Source organism: Bos indicus, chromosome 3, assembly GCF_029378745.1.
Source record: "Bos indicus isolate NIAB-ARS_2022 breed Sahiwal x Tharparkar chromosome 3, NIAB-ARS_B.indTharparkar_mat_pri_1.0, whole genome shotgun sequence".
Taxonomy (NCBI): Eukaryota; Metazoa; Chordata; class Mammalia; order Artiodactyla; family Bovidae; genus Bos; species Bos indicus.
Window position 1 is genome coordinate 12,390,243 of NC_091762.1, and position 14,641 is coordinate 12,404,883.

Sequence of the window (14,641 nt, forward strand, 5' to 3'; positions counted from 1 at the left end):
ATCCCTTAGATTAGTGATATATTGCTGTGTAATCAAATACCACAGACTTAGCAGTTCTAAACAACATGAATTTATTTGCTTACAGTTCTGTAGGTCAGAAGTCTGGGCAGAAAGAAAGGGATGAAGCTGGAATAGGGTAATGTGAAGTTGCTCAGTCGTGTCTGACTCTTTGCGACCCCATGGACACCAGGCTCCTCCGTCCATGGGATTTTCTAGGCAAGAGTACTGGAATGGGTTGCCATATCCTTCTCTAGGGAACTTCCCAACCCAGGGATAGAACCCAGGTCTCCCACATTGTAGACAGACGCTTTATCATCTGAGCCCCCAGGGAAGTCGGAATAGGGTAATAGGAGTAGGTAATTACCAGCCCAGGAGGTCTAGAGTCCAGGATGTAGGGAAAGTGTCTTGGGAAGTCTGTGAAAGTGAAAGCTGACTCTTTGCCACTGCATGGACTATACAGTCCATGGAATTCTCTAGGCCAGAATACTGGAGTGGGTAGCCTTTCCCTTCTTCCAGGGGATCTTCCTCACCCAGGAATCGAACCAGGGTCTCCTGCATTGCAGGAGGATTCTTTACCAACTGTAGGGAAGTCTGTAGGGCTTTGTCATGGAGACTGTGAAGAGGTTCTCTGCTCAATTCCTTGTGGTTGTGGGACTGAGGCAGTCAGCTCCTAGAAGCCAGCTCTCTCTATAGGCCACTCACACTATGAATGTCCTCTTCTTTAAGGCCAGCAGGAGATTGTTTCTGCTGCTTTGAATCTCTTTTTCCAGTGAGGGCCCGGTTCCTTTATTAAGGGTTTTTTCTGATTAAGTAGGCTCAGAATAATCTGCCTTTTAATTAACTCAAAGTCAACTGATCTGGGACCTTAATTATATCCACAAAATCTCTTCACCAAGTTTGTGTCTGACCTGCCCTCATCACTGCCAAATCTGGTACCAACCAAGTCTTTTTTCCAGATACCCTTCTTGCACACAGGCCAGGCACCCAGGTCCCATCCCTTCTCTCCTTAAATGTCTCAGAATACTGCTGCCTTGGGGCTTCCCTGGTGAGTACCAGTGGCTTAAGAATCCACCTTGCAATGCAAGGGACATTGGTTCAATCCCAAGAAGATCCCACATGCCTCGGAGCAACTAAGCCCAACTACCGAAGCCCAAGCACCTAAAGCCCGTGCCCTGCAGCCAGAGAGCCCACCGCAGTGAGGAGCCCACATACCTCAACGAAGAGTAGCCCCCACTCACTGCAACTAGAGAAAGCCTGTGTGCAGCAACAAAGGCTCAGCAGAACTATAATAAATAAATAAAATTTATTTACTTGTGTTTATTTATAAAAATAAATAAATTTTTAAAAAAGTATAGCGTGCATCAGTTTGCCTTACCAAAAAAAAAAAAAAAGAATAGTTCTGCCTTGTCAGGCCCACGTTATATCCTATGGGATCGGGTTCAGCATTCACAGCGTCGGTGACCAGCACTCTCATGCCTCCCAGTCCTATTTCCTAATCATCCCCTAGAGCAGAGGCTCCGGATCCATTTGCCTGCCTATTACTCTTCTACCTCACCCCATCACCCCATTCCAGCTTGCACATCTTTATTTCTCCTGCCTGCACTGCCTGGATGGAATACCTTTTTCATGTCTCTCCACTGATTCTGCTCTTTTCCATTGCTAATATTTTCACTTAGTAAAATTTTTTTTTTTTTTCAAGAGACTTCTGAGTGCTCTGGGATTCAGAGGTGCAAGTCATCTTCCAGGTCCTCAAGAAGTTTGCAGACTGAAGGAACAGAAGAGCAAGCAATAACAAATCACCATGGTAAGTGCTGAGCTACAAGCAGATGTCAGCCTAGGGCACAGTGGGATAACAGAAGTGGAGTGCAGAACTCAACTTGGGGGTCAGGAAAGGCTTTCTGGAGGAGGTGGCTCTTGAGCCATGTCTTGAAAGTTGGCTAGATGTGAGATGGGTGAAGAGAGGATTTGGCTGGGCTTCATCTAGAGAGGAGCATGGGCTGACCTAGGTCTGTGAGCAAGGGGCATCTTGAGAAAGGCAGAATGCAGATACAAGGACAGCTTTGGCAGGAGCTGAGATTGGAGAGGATTTCCCAGCATCACAGAAGTCATTGGAGGTGTTTGGATTTTCTTGACGGTGAGGGGGAGTTAAAAGGCTGGAAGTAGGAGAGTGATCTGTGTTGTAATAAGGATATTTAAAAAATTAAATATTTATATTTGGCTGCTCTGGATCTTTGTTGTTGCCCACAGGCTTTCCCTAGTTGCAACAAGTGGGAACTATTCTCTAGTTTCAGTACACAGGCATATCACTGCAGTGGCTTCTCTTGTTGTGGGGGACGGGCTCTAGGGCACATGGGCTTCAGAAGTTGTGGCTCACTGGCTTAGTGGTGTCTTCCCCAACCAGGGATCAAACCACGTCCCCAGCATTGGCAGGCGGATTCTTAACCACTGGACCACCAGGGAAGTACATAATAAGGATATTAAACAGCAGACTTGTGGTTAGAGAGCTTACTGCCTGCAGTGGGGAGAGGTCAGTTTGTAGATAAGAATGGTTAAGCTGAGATGGCAACAGACCAGGTTCCAAGTTCTACCTCCCCCAGGAAGCCTTCCTAGGGAACCCTTCCCAGAATAATGACTGTGTCTGGTAGCAACAGCAGTTGTACTAGAAGCAATAGCAATTTAAATAATGACACATCCATCCTTGTAAATGATAGCCCTGTGAAGTAGGCAGTAGAGTTATTATTATTTCTATTTTGCAGATGAGGAAAACAAGGAAACTTATCCATAGCATAGAAACAGCAGTGATGGACCATGAACCCAGATTGTTAGAATCCCAATGACATGTTATTGCCATTACAGCAAACTGCCTCTTGGCTTGTTTTGCATTTAAAGCCTTTTCTTAGTATCCAATCTGTTTAATAAATATATACATTGTGTCTGCTGACTTGTACACAGTTCTTGGCTCTGTGGCTGCAATCAATCAGTGTGAGTTAATGAAGAATATGGTGGTTCTTGAAGGATCCTATGATATAGCTTCTCCAACCTTAATTCATGAAATGATGGAACATTCATTCTGTCTTCACACCTTCTCCCAATATCTAGTACAGTGCAAGGTGAAAAACAGACATTAGTAAATTTGTGTGGAATTTAAATGGGTGATGAGGAATATCAACCACTTAAAAGAGAAATCAGGACTGTAGTGATTCTGGGAGGGAGGAGGGTCTGGGAGCCAGACTGGGTCTATGGGGATGGGTTAGTGGGACCGAGAGCCACCCACCAATGGTCCCCCAGCCTGAGCAGACTTGGCAGCCAAGTTGAGTCTAAGTAGCACTTTTCCGTTAAGTGCTCTGTGGGGAGGTGTAATGTGTCTCTATTTAAAATTAATTTTTCAGAATTGGAAGCCCCATTCTGAAAGGCAGTGCTCCCTTGGTGGATTCTGGCAGGATTGGAAAGCCATAACTTTGGAGAGAAACACAATAAACCAGAAATTTCCTCCCAGGTGAGTGAGAAACTGCCTCTCTCCTTTTGAAGAGAGCATTTTCCAGAACTTTACTCATCAAGTAGCTAGTTTTCAAGTCATTTCTTCTCTGTGTAAGTGAACTACATTCCAGTCAACTGTCTGTTCTCCTCTCTGATAGACGGGACAGAGGCATAGACAATCCACACATACAGGGGAACACAAAAGTAATTTCTCTTTGGCTTGAGGCTGTGTTTCTGTATTTACATGTGAATGGAGTGGCAGCTGATGCTTTGAAAATGTGCAGTGCTTGCTGCCAATGGAGAAGCACCACTATAATAGCGATCCCACAAATGTTTGTCTAGGTGCTAGAGTTACAAAGATTTGTTCATTTAGTCATCCAATATTTATTGAGTACCTACAATGTGTTAAGTATTGTACTAGCATTGGAGAAACAACAGCGATTAAAACAAAAGTGAAAGAAAGTGAAAGTTGCTCAGTCGTGTCCAACTCTTTGTGACCCCATGGACTATACAGCCCATGGAATTCTCTAGGCCAGAATACTGGAGTGGGCACCCTTTCCCTTCTCCAGTGGATCTTCCCAACCCAGGAATCGAACTGGGGTCTCCTGCATTGCAGGTGGATTCTTTACCAACTGAGCTATCAGGGAAGCAAACCAGCTAACTAGCCAATCAACCCCCCACCCCGGCCCCCCCACAAAGCCTCTGCATTTATCTTGGGGTAAATAGACAATATTACAAATAAGTTATAGATAGGGACTTCCCTGGTAGTCTAGTGGTTGAAAATCTGCCTTCGAATGCGGGGAACGTGGTTTGATCCGAGGCTGGTGAACTAATATCCCACAGGCTGTGTTGCGCCATGTGTGTGTGCTTGGTTGTGTCCAATTCTTTGCAGCCCCACGGACTGTAGCCCACCAGTCTCTTCTGTCTATGGGATTTTTCAGGCGAGAATAGTGGAGCGGGTTGCCATTTCCTTCTCTAGGGGATGTTCCAAACCCTGGGATTGAACCCACATGCCATGAGAGAGAAGCCCAGAAGATCCCAAGTGCTGCAACTAAGACTGGGCACAGCCCAAAATAAATAAGCAAATAAACATCATATTTAACAAAATAAGTTACAGACAAATAATTAAATGTAACTAAGAACTGATGCTTTTGAACTGTGGTGTTGGAGAAGACTCTTGAGAGTCCCTTGGACTGCAAGGAGATCCAACCAGTCCATTCTGAAGGAGATCAGCCCTGGGATTTCTTTGAAAGGACTATGCTAAAGCTGAAACTCCAGTACTTTGGCCACCTCATGCGAAGAGTTGACTCATTGGAAAAGACTCTGATGCTGGGAGGGATTGGGGGCAGGATGAGAAAGGGATGACAGAGGATGAGATGGCTGGATGGCATCACCGACTCGATGGACATGAGTCTGAGTGAACTCCGGGAGATGGTGATGGACAGAGAGGCCTGGTGTGCTGCGATTCATGGGGTCACAAAGAGTTGGACATGACTGAGTGACTGAACTGAACTGAACTGAAGGAGATAAATGGGCTTCCCGGGTGATGCTAGTGGTAAAGAACCCTCCTGCCTGTGCAGGAGATGCGGATTCAATTCCAGGGTCTGGATGATCCCCTGGAGGAGGGCATGGCAACCCACTCCAGTATTCTTGCCTGGAGAATCCCATGGACAGAGGAGATTGGCAGTCTACAGCCCATAGGGTTGCAAAGAGTCAGACATGACTGAAGTGACTTAACATGCACGCAAGGAGATAAAGTAAAAAGAGGGAATAGAAAATGTTAGGGGAGGTTGCCCTGGCAAAGATGCATGGAAAAGATGACACACAATGAAGAACTATAGGAAGTAAGGGAGTTAGATGTGCAGAAATCTGGGGAGAACATTCTAGGGAGGGCATAGCAAGTGCTAAGGCCATAAGGTGGGCACATGTCTAATGTGTCTGAGAAAGTGTAGAGAGAAGAGTATCACTTGAGCCCAGAGGGTGAGGAGACCCATCAAAGAACAGAAAGGAAAAGGTCAGAAAGCCCTCAGTGATCATTGCAAAGACTCCCAAGTGTTAATATTGATATGATATTGATATTTCACATTGATATGATGTGTTGTGCTGCCAGTGGAAGGTAGTGAGCAGAGGAATGATGACGATTCTGCCTGACATATTTTCACAGGAGCATTTTGGCAGCTACGAGGAAACAGGCAGAAGCAGGCAGGCCGGGTGGCAGGCGGGGTGTGGCTCAACAATCACGGAAGAGTGACTTGGACCAAGGTGAGAGCTGGTGAGTGGGTGAGAGTAGTCTAGATTTCCTTTGACGGTAGAATGGACGTGATTCATTGACAGATTACAAGTGAGGTTTGGGAGAAGCAGCAGCGTCAAGGATGACTCTCAGGATCTGGTGGCTGCAAGGAGGAGGCACTGTCATTTCCTGAGACAGGGGAGAAGGCAGAAGGGGCAGGTCTCCACAGGGGAGGGGGAAGGGCACGAGGGACGATCAGGAGCTTGGTTTTAAACAGGCTAAGTTTGAGGTGTGTTTCAGACACCCAAGTAGAGCTAGCCAGTAAATAGTTGGCTAATGGAATCTAGAATTCAGGAGAGAATATTCTGAGCAGAAGATATAAATTTGGGAGTCATTAGCATATAGATGGTATTTAAAGTCATGAAACCGGATGAGATCACCTAAGTTGTGAGTGAGTGTAGATAAGAGAAGAGATCCAAAGATAGAACCGGAGGACAGTCCAATGTTTAGAGGTCAAGGAGAGAAAAGGGAACGAGCAGAGGAGACTTGGAAGGAGAGTGGAGAGAAACACAAGGCAGGGAGGTGTGCTGGAAGCAAGGGAAGATGGAATTTCTAGCGGGAATGAGTGGTCAGCTGTGTCAAAGGCTGCTGGTAGATCAAGCTAACAGTGAAAATAAGTAAGTCCTGGGTGACCTTGATTTCAGTCTTTTTTGGTGGAGTCAGGAGGGCTGAGGCCTGGCTGAAGTAGGTTCCAGAAAGAAGGTGAGGAGAGACCTATAAGAAAAAGTGAGTCCAGACAACTCTTTGAGAAGTTTCACTGCAAAGAAAAGGAAGAATTCAGTGGTATCTGGAGGGGGAAGTAGGGTCAAGCTTTTTCCTTCAGACTGGGGAAATAAAGGTGGATATAGTAGAGTCTGTCCTCAAGTTGCTTTAATTCTAAAAGGGGAGATAGACATATCAGCAGAAGTCAGCAGGTACAGATGCTCAGCTGGTTCCATAGCAATACTCTCTAGAAAAATCTAAAAGCTCTAACCTAATGTAGAGGGGAAAATTACTTTAAAAAGAAGTCCTACATCCGGACCTGCATGATAAGTGATCTTTATCTAGGGAAGAAAGAAGAAAATGATATTTTAGATAAAAAAAGGAAGAAAGAATATAAGTCAAACCATGGAAACCTGAATTGGCTGTGGGGATCACAAAGAGATCCGCATTTCTGTCCTAGAAGTGAACTGCCTGGGTGTGACTCCCAGACTCTGCAAGATATGTGACCTTGGGCAAATTACTAAGCCATTCTATGAATCTGTTTCCTTACCCATAAAGTGCGGCTGCAGTGGTATTTGCCTCAGGGGGTTGTCAGGAGGATGAAACAACAGTATATGTGAAATGTTTGTTAAGTGTCTGGTACATCATGTGAATCTGTGTGTGTGCTCAGTCTTGTCTGACTCTTTGCAGTCCCAGGCTCCTCTGTCCATGGGATTTCCCGACCTAGGGGTCAAACCTGCATCCCCTGTGTCTCCTGCACTGCAGGCAGATTCTTTACCACTGAGCCATGGAAGAAGCACTTGGTTTGTAGCAGATGCTCCATAAATACTAGCTCTTCCAATACGGGTGCAGACAACGATAACTGAGATTGAAGCGATAGAAGACTGAAGACATCCCTAGCCAGACGTGGAGGGACTTGCATGTCATACTAAAGGTTTTGACTTTATTCTGGGGATGGCTGCCATTGAAGGCTTTTAGGCTGAGGAACAACACAATCTGATGAGTGTTTTAAGAGGTTCACTGGGGCTCCGGAAGACGGTTGTAAGGGGAATAGCAAAACCCTGGAGGCAGGATTCCCACGACCAGATGGTGTATCCTGGCTCCACGCTCATCCGTGTGTGAGCCAGTTCTTTCCTTGAGCCTCATTTTGTTCATCTGGGAAGCAAACTTTACAAAATGCAAGCAAAGGGCTGCTTTGAGGAGTAAATAAATCATAGAATGAAAGTATCTAACCCTGGTTCATGAAACATAGTAGATACACAGCAAAAATTTGTTTTGATTTTGCTATGAGATGTATTACGTGTGAGGAGCAAAAGCTCGTCAGTGTCCTCATCCTTATGGCCCTGTCCCACCAGGCCTAGTCTCTTTTGCTTCTGGAAACACAGCATCTTTCTCACACTCTCCTGTCCCACTCTTCCCACCTCTGTAGCTCTCTGCTTCCCTTCTGCTCAATGATCAGACCCTGATGGCCCTAAAGTGCCTGCCAAGTCCAAGGCCAAGGCCATGTCTTCAGGGCTGGAAGGTGGGTAAGGAGAACCTCCGAGGTACAGCTTTTCCTTTACCTGTTTCAGAGGACTGTTCTTCTTCCACTGACCCTCGACGCCTGTAGCACATTTTGTCATCATTTCCCAGCATCCATGTCTCATCTCCCCCAGTAGCTGGCATGTTTCCAGGAGGCCCAGAAGGTACTGGTAGAGATGTCTGAGGTCCCACCTCTCCCAGCACAGCCCCTCACTCAGGGTAGGGACTTAGTGTGGGATGAACTGAGTAAAGAATTGACTGATGCTCCTCTGCAGCCTGCCAGGCTGTGAGTAAGTGTGAGCTGGTTGGATTATGAAAGATGGGAAATCATGTCTTCAGTTTTAGAGTGGAGGTAAAACTCGAGGCGGCCCTGGACTTATTCAGGCAGGGTGGACAGGGCTATGACCTGTGGGCCCAGAGTGATTGCCTTGATAAGCTAAACAAAGGCGGCTCGTTAGCCTCATGATCCCCATGAAAGTTGAAGAAGGTGCGGAGCCTTGGTAGTCAATGGCCCTCCTTCCAGCAATGGTTTCGGGTCTCTACCAGTCAGCCTGAAACATTCAGAGAAAACAAGCTGATTTACAGGATCTTTTCTTCCTGTTCGCTTGGCAGCCACTTGGGCTGCTGTGAAAGCCACAGGAGCAGATGCTTCTCCAGCCTCTGGGAAGGCAGAGGAAGCCCGCACCACACCTGACGCTCCTCCCCTTCTTCCCAGGCCACTGGGAACCCATTCACTCTTCAGTATTCAGCTTCTACAAGGATGTTACTGATGCTGAAGCTGACGCGCCAATACTTTGGCCACCTGATGCAAAGAGCTGACTCACTGGAAAAGATCCTGATGCTGGGAAAGGTTGAGGACAGGAGGAGAAGCGGGTGGCAGAGAATGAGATGGTTGGATGGCATCACTGACTCGATAGACATGAATGTGAACAAACTCTGGGAGATGATGAAGGACAGGGAAGCCCGGCGTGCTGCAGTCCATGGGGTCGCAAAGTCGCACACAATTTAGCGAGTGAACAGCAGGATATTACTACTACTTCTACTGATAATGGAAGCTACAATAACATTAGCCAACCAAGCTTCTGAGCGCTCACCATGTGGCAGGCACAGTGCTAAGTGTATAACGTGGATGATCTCACTCAATCCTCCAAAAACTAGTAGTTATCACTATTTTTGGTTACACTGTGCAGCATGTGGGATCTAATTCCCTGACCAGGGGTTGAACCTGGGCCCCCTGCAGTGAAAGTGTGGAGTCTTCACCACTGAACCAGCTGTGGTGTCCCCAGTAGTTATTATTAATATCCCCATTTTTACAGTTGAAGAAATTAAAAGATAAAAAAGTTCAGGAACTTGCCCATGGCTGCACAGCTAATTAAGTTCATAGAGTCAGAATTTGCACTTAGGGTAAGCCTTAGGGCTGTTCACAAACATTTCTGTCTCTCAATCTGTCCCCGTCTCTTTCTTTTTCTCCAGATTGTCTCTGTCACACTCGAGCATGACTACATGACTTCTCTGGCCAGTGAAATGGGAGGAGAAGTGACCCTCCTGGTCAGCAGCTCTAGGGGCCAGGGTGTGCTGTGCTCCATTCTCTTCTTCCTCGGCCACAGCGTCCCTGGGGTGGCAGTGTCCCCGGGGGTGCTGTCCCACCAGCCTGAGTCCTGGCAGGAGGGTGGGGTGGGGCGGTGGAGTAGAGCCCTCAGCTGAGCCTCAGTAAGTCTTCGGATTGACACTGAGACTGCAGGGCTGTTTGTTATCACAGCAACACTGTGCAGCCCATCTTGACTGAGTTGGAGCCAGGCCTCTGTAAACAGTGAACACTCTTAGACCCCACGCTCAGGAGTCGTCCCCAGTTTCTCCAGCTGAGACAGCTATCTCTCCAATGAAATCAAGTAGCCCTCTAGCGTGACTTTGATCACATCGTGTGTCCAGTCTTGTCTCCACTATTAGATTGAGCTTGCAGGGCACACTTCTACATTTTTGGTTTCCTGGCACAGAGCCTGGGACATGGTGGGTGTTAAGGACATTCTCGCTGGGCGAATGTTTGTAGGAAAAGAACCCTGGGCACTGCAGTTATCCTGAAACTCCAGGTAGCCAAGAAGTCTAGCCTATCTCTGACCCCACATTCCTGTGAGGTAACACCGGAAGATGTCCTCATCTCTGGGGACTCTGCCAGGTGGCCTGGCACCTGGGGATCTACCCAGCTGGCTAGCAGAATTTGTCCCATCCTATCCAGACTGAAGCAGTAAATCAGTACGTGTGAGGAATTTACCCCACAGAGTGATCCCGAAATGGCATGAATGAGTAATTTACAAAGCCCATTAAAGCGGCACAGAATTACTTATTTATGAGAACTTTTTGACAGATCTGCGGCTTAATCATTTATCCCTCTGAACATTTAGCCAGGGTCATTGGTAAATAATTCACTTATTACACACTCTGGAGTGGTTTATGGTACTGTGACTTATGATCTCACGCGAGTACACAGATGGGGAAGCTGGGATGGGAAAGCTGGGGAAGCGAAGGGCAGCTGAGGGTCCTCCCCCCACATTCATGCTGGACCTTCTGGATCCAAGAGGAAGGCCTGCAGTTTCTCTAGCTGAGATAACTATCCCTCTAGCATGGGTTCGGTCACATCATATGTTCATTGTTGTCCCCATCATTAGACTGAATTTGCAGGGCCGCGTTTTTGATTTCCTGGCACAGACGCTGGGACATAGAGGGCTTGAAATTTGCTCTAAGTCACACTGATGTTACATGCAAAAGGATGTGAGTCCCTGGTCTAATCTTTGGGGAGACAGAGAGGGAGGAAATACATGTGTAGAGACTGGTCTAAAAATGTTAGGTCTTAGCTCCAGGCAGAGAGCGGAGCTCTCCAGGGCCTCAGGAGGGAAATGTAAATGCCCACTTGACATTCAAGACCCTCCAAGAACTGTTCCCAAAGAAATCACTCATTTCTCCTCTTGTCTCAGCACTAGCTGCTGGGGCTCCTGGACAAGGCAAGTTTTGTGCTTCCCCTATGCATCTGCTCACAGCGTCCCTCCTGCCTGCATTGTCCTTCTATTCTCTTGTCTAATGGCTATTTCTCGTTCAGTTTTCAGCTCAAAGCCACCTCCTGAGTGAAACCTTCCCAGACTACCTGAGCCATGCTTACCACCTCCGTGAAGTTTTCAAAAACCTACAAAGTGCCAGGCATACATTGAGTACCTTGCATGTGACACTGATTGGCCTATTTCCCTGGCTATGCTGGGTGTCCCCACAGGCCCAGGACTACTCAGCATTAACTGGACAGGGCCCCCTCTCTAGCTGGCCCAGACCCTGCCGCTTCCTCCCTACCCCGGGGGAGTTAAACAATGTGGGCTGTTGTTGATGATGATAATAACGAGGATGATAATACAAATACTGTGATGTTGATTTCCTAGCATTCCCGCTCTGCTCCCCTTCTCTCTCTCACACCTCCCACAGTCCCTGACAACAGTGGAAGCACGCAGCCAATCTTTAAGATTCTTCGTTTCCAGCTGGCGCCGTAAGTGGAGATCGAAGTGCCTGTTGGGCTGGAGAAGTGTGTTTGGATGGAGTCACTGGAAAGGAAGCAAGTGGAGAAAGATCCAAGTGCAAGTGTCATGCTGTACACTTTTTTGGTTTGGTTTTTTTGGCTATCCCGCCTGGCATGCAGGATCTTAGTTCCCCTCCCAGGGATGGGACCCAGGCCCCCCTGCAGTGGAAATGTGGAGTCTTAACCACTGGGACGCTGCAGAACTCCCCATGCTATACACTTTTATTGAAGATCCTTCCCAAGTCACAACTATCCCACCTATCACCTTCCAGCAATACCCCACAGGTTCCAAATAGGTTTCCCATGGTCCTGACCTTGAGGGGGTTAGCTGTCTTCCCAGGTTGAGGCCGCCTGAATGAGGTCTGCTCCCTTTACATCAATACTATCTTGCCCAGATAGATGACAAAGACTTCAGCGAGACACTTTCCCCTAGTCATCGATCTCCAGTGGGAAGAGAAAGGAAAGAATTTACTCTGCTTAATACCTCTTGGGTACCAGGAAGTCCTTCCTAAAGTCTTGTCTTAGGCAGTCTTGCTATGAAGCTCAAGAATGAAGTGTATAATATTAAACAGCTCATCTTTCAGGGAGGGAAACCTGGGCCTGCCTGAGATGAGTTAAAAGGATACCATCATTCCTGAACACAGAGTTCTCCTTCCTTCCTGAAACCTCTCTGGGCTTAGGGAATTATAAATTGGTCTCTAGTCACTCCCGCATTGTAGGCAGACACTTTACCGTCTGAGCTACCAGGGAAACCAGTCACTGACTAGAGTGGACAGAATCATATAGTTTGTCTTCTATTTATTTTTATGGATTCCCATAACACTCATGTCCAATAGGTATTGTTGTTATTAATAGCTTCTGTTAGGGACCGAATTGTGTTCTCCCCAGATCTATATGTTAGAACCCTAACTCCCATTGTGACTGTATTTGGAGATAGGGCCTATAAGCAGGAAAGTAAGATTAAATGAAGTCTTAAGGATGGGGTCCTAATCTGGTAAGACAAGAGACATAAGAGAGTTTTCCTCTCTCCTTCACCAGCGACTCCCCACACCTGCCCCCATCCCAGAGGACACGTGAGGACAAAGCAAAAAGCCAGGAAAGGAGGTCTCGTGAGAAACCAGCTCTGAGGCATCTCAGTCTTCGATTTCCCGCCTTCAGGACTGTGAGAAAATAAATGTCTGCTGTTTAAGACACCCAGTCCGTGTTCTGTTGTTATGGCCAGCCTGAGGGAACTGCAGCAGCTTCCTTTTACAGGCTGAGAGAAGTGAAATGACTTGCTGAAAATCACCCAAAGCCTAGGTGACAGTGAAGTCTTGAAATTAGGATCGGGTCCAGTGGATGTACTGGATCCTGCTGAATCCATCCCAGGAGTGAAACTCCAGAGCTGAGGCTCTGTGTCTAGCAGTCTCCCTACGGACCCTCCAGTCACAGCGTATTCCTCTCTGCTCCCTGCTCCAAACCCATCCCATGCTTCCTGTTGTTCCTCCTGTCTTCCAGTTCCGGACCCTTTGGTGTCCACGTAGAAGGCTCGCATCAGATTCTGTGGTGCAATGTTGCCATCTGCTGGCCAGAGCCAGCAGTCACTCCAGCCGCCAGGGCAGTAGTTTTCTCTTTTGTTTTTGTTGTAGGAGAGCACTTAACATGAGATCTGCTGTCTTAAAAAAAAAAATTCAAGTGCACAATACAATATTGCTAACTCTAGGTATTATGTTCTAGATATCTAGAACTTATCTTGCGTAACTGAAGCATTCTTTACTACTCTGTATCTCTCTTGCCCCATGATCCCACCCAGCTCTCTCTCCTAATTCCAATCCCTCTAATTTTCTCCTGAAGGCAAGTAACTAAAATGATAGGAGCCTGTTCAAAAAAGGAAAAAAAAAAAAAAAAGGCAGACACAGAAAACTGTCCTCTTGGGTCTGAGGAGAAAACTGACTGCAAAAGGAAAAAGACAGCTAATTCCCAAAGGTGAGGTCCCCACAGTGTCCAGAAGCCCCCCAAGTCCAGGCTGGGAAGCTGGGGGGAGTCTTGGTGCTGTGCGTGTGGTGCCCCTTGACAGGAGCACTGAAGACCTCACATGTGTCCAGAGGAAGTGTGTGTGTGGGGGGGGTGCGGGGGGGGGGGGGCGGCGAGCTTCTGAAAAGGTTACAGGAAGAGGCTGCTGCTGCTGCTGCAAAGTCGCTTCAGTCGTGTCCGACTCTGTGTGACCCCATAGATGGCAGCCCACCAGGCTCCCCCGTCCCTGGCTATCAGGAACTGAACACCATCCTTTTCTTCCACGGAATGAGAGCATCCTGTTTGCTTGTTTCTCTTAGGCAGGCTTTCATAACAACCTATAGGGTGAGTAATCCCACACTCATTTGACAAACGAGGAAACCAAGGCTCAGAGAGTTTGTAACCCAGAGAACTGTGTGCATGAATGATATCAAACTATTTATCGTAATGTGAGCACTGGGCCTGGGATGTAGTTCCGAGTATCTGACAGCTCTGATCCATCCATCCATGAGTGTGAAGTGTTAACGTCCGTGTTTACGGGGATCGCACAGTTTCTGCTTCACAGAACCCCAGCCTGAGCATCTCTCTGTGTGGTCACCCAGAGTCTACTTTACATGCACAAGAGGGGCGTGCTACAGCTGGTTGCTGCTCTTCTGTGTCCCCCGAGAATCAAGAGGGGTAAGTGTGAGCCTAGAGAAGGGTGCAGAGAGGAGAAATGATCAGGAGAGCCAGAGGAGAAAGGAGAGGGAGGGCGGAGCAGGTATAGAAGGAACACAACCCTGAGGCAAAATACAGAGACTTTGAGTCTGAAGTCACCAAGCAAGCTGGGTCTTTGGGAAAATGTCTTCATCTATGATGTGGAGATAATACCATTGTACCTATCTCACAGGACTGTTTTTGAAAGTTTAGTGAAATAACAGAGTGAAACCTCTAGCTCCCGTATTCCACTCAAGCAGAGTGAACCACAAGCCCCCATGCTCCACGCATAGTCAGGCCCTAGTAAGTGTTTGTTGAATGTGGAGCCACAAGGAGTAGAGGGCTGGCAGTGCCGCGAGTCTCCTGTGACTGTTGACTTAACATGAAGCCACTCATCACCAAGAAGCATG

The 14,641-nt window shown here is 47.3% G+C and overlaps 1 long non-coding RNA gene across 1 annotated transcript; it reads left to right on the forward strand.

Annotated features, from left to right (window-relative positions):
- The first annotated feature begins 1,091 nt into the window (after positions 1–1,091).
- LOC139181165 (uncharacterized) lies at positions 1,092–12,736 on the forward strand. The gene is made up of 4 exons (XR_011565247.1): positions 1,092–1,804; positions 3,390–3,496; positions 5,642–5,739; positions 11,453–12,736. It is a non-coding gene; the product is annotated as an uncharacterized lncRNA (long non-coding RNA).
- The last annotated feature ends 1,905 nt before the right edge of the window (positions 12,737–14,641 follow it).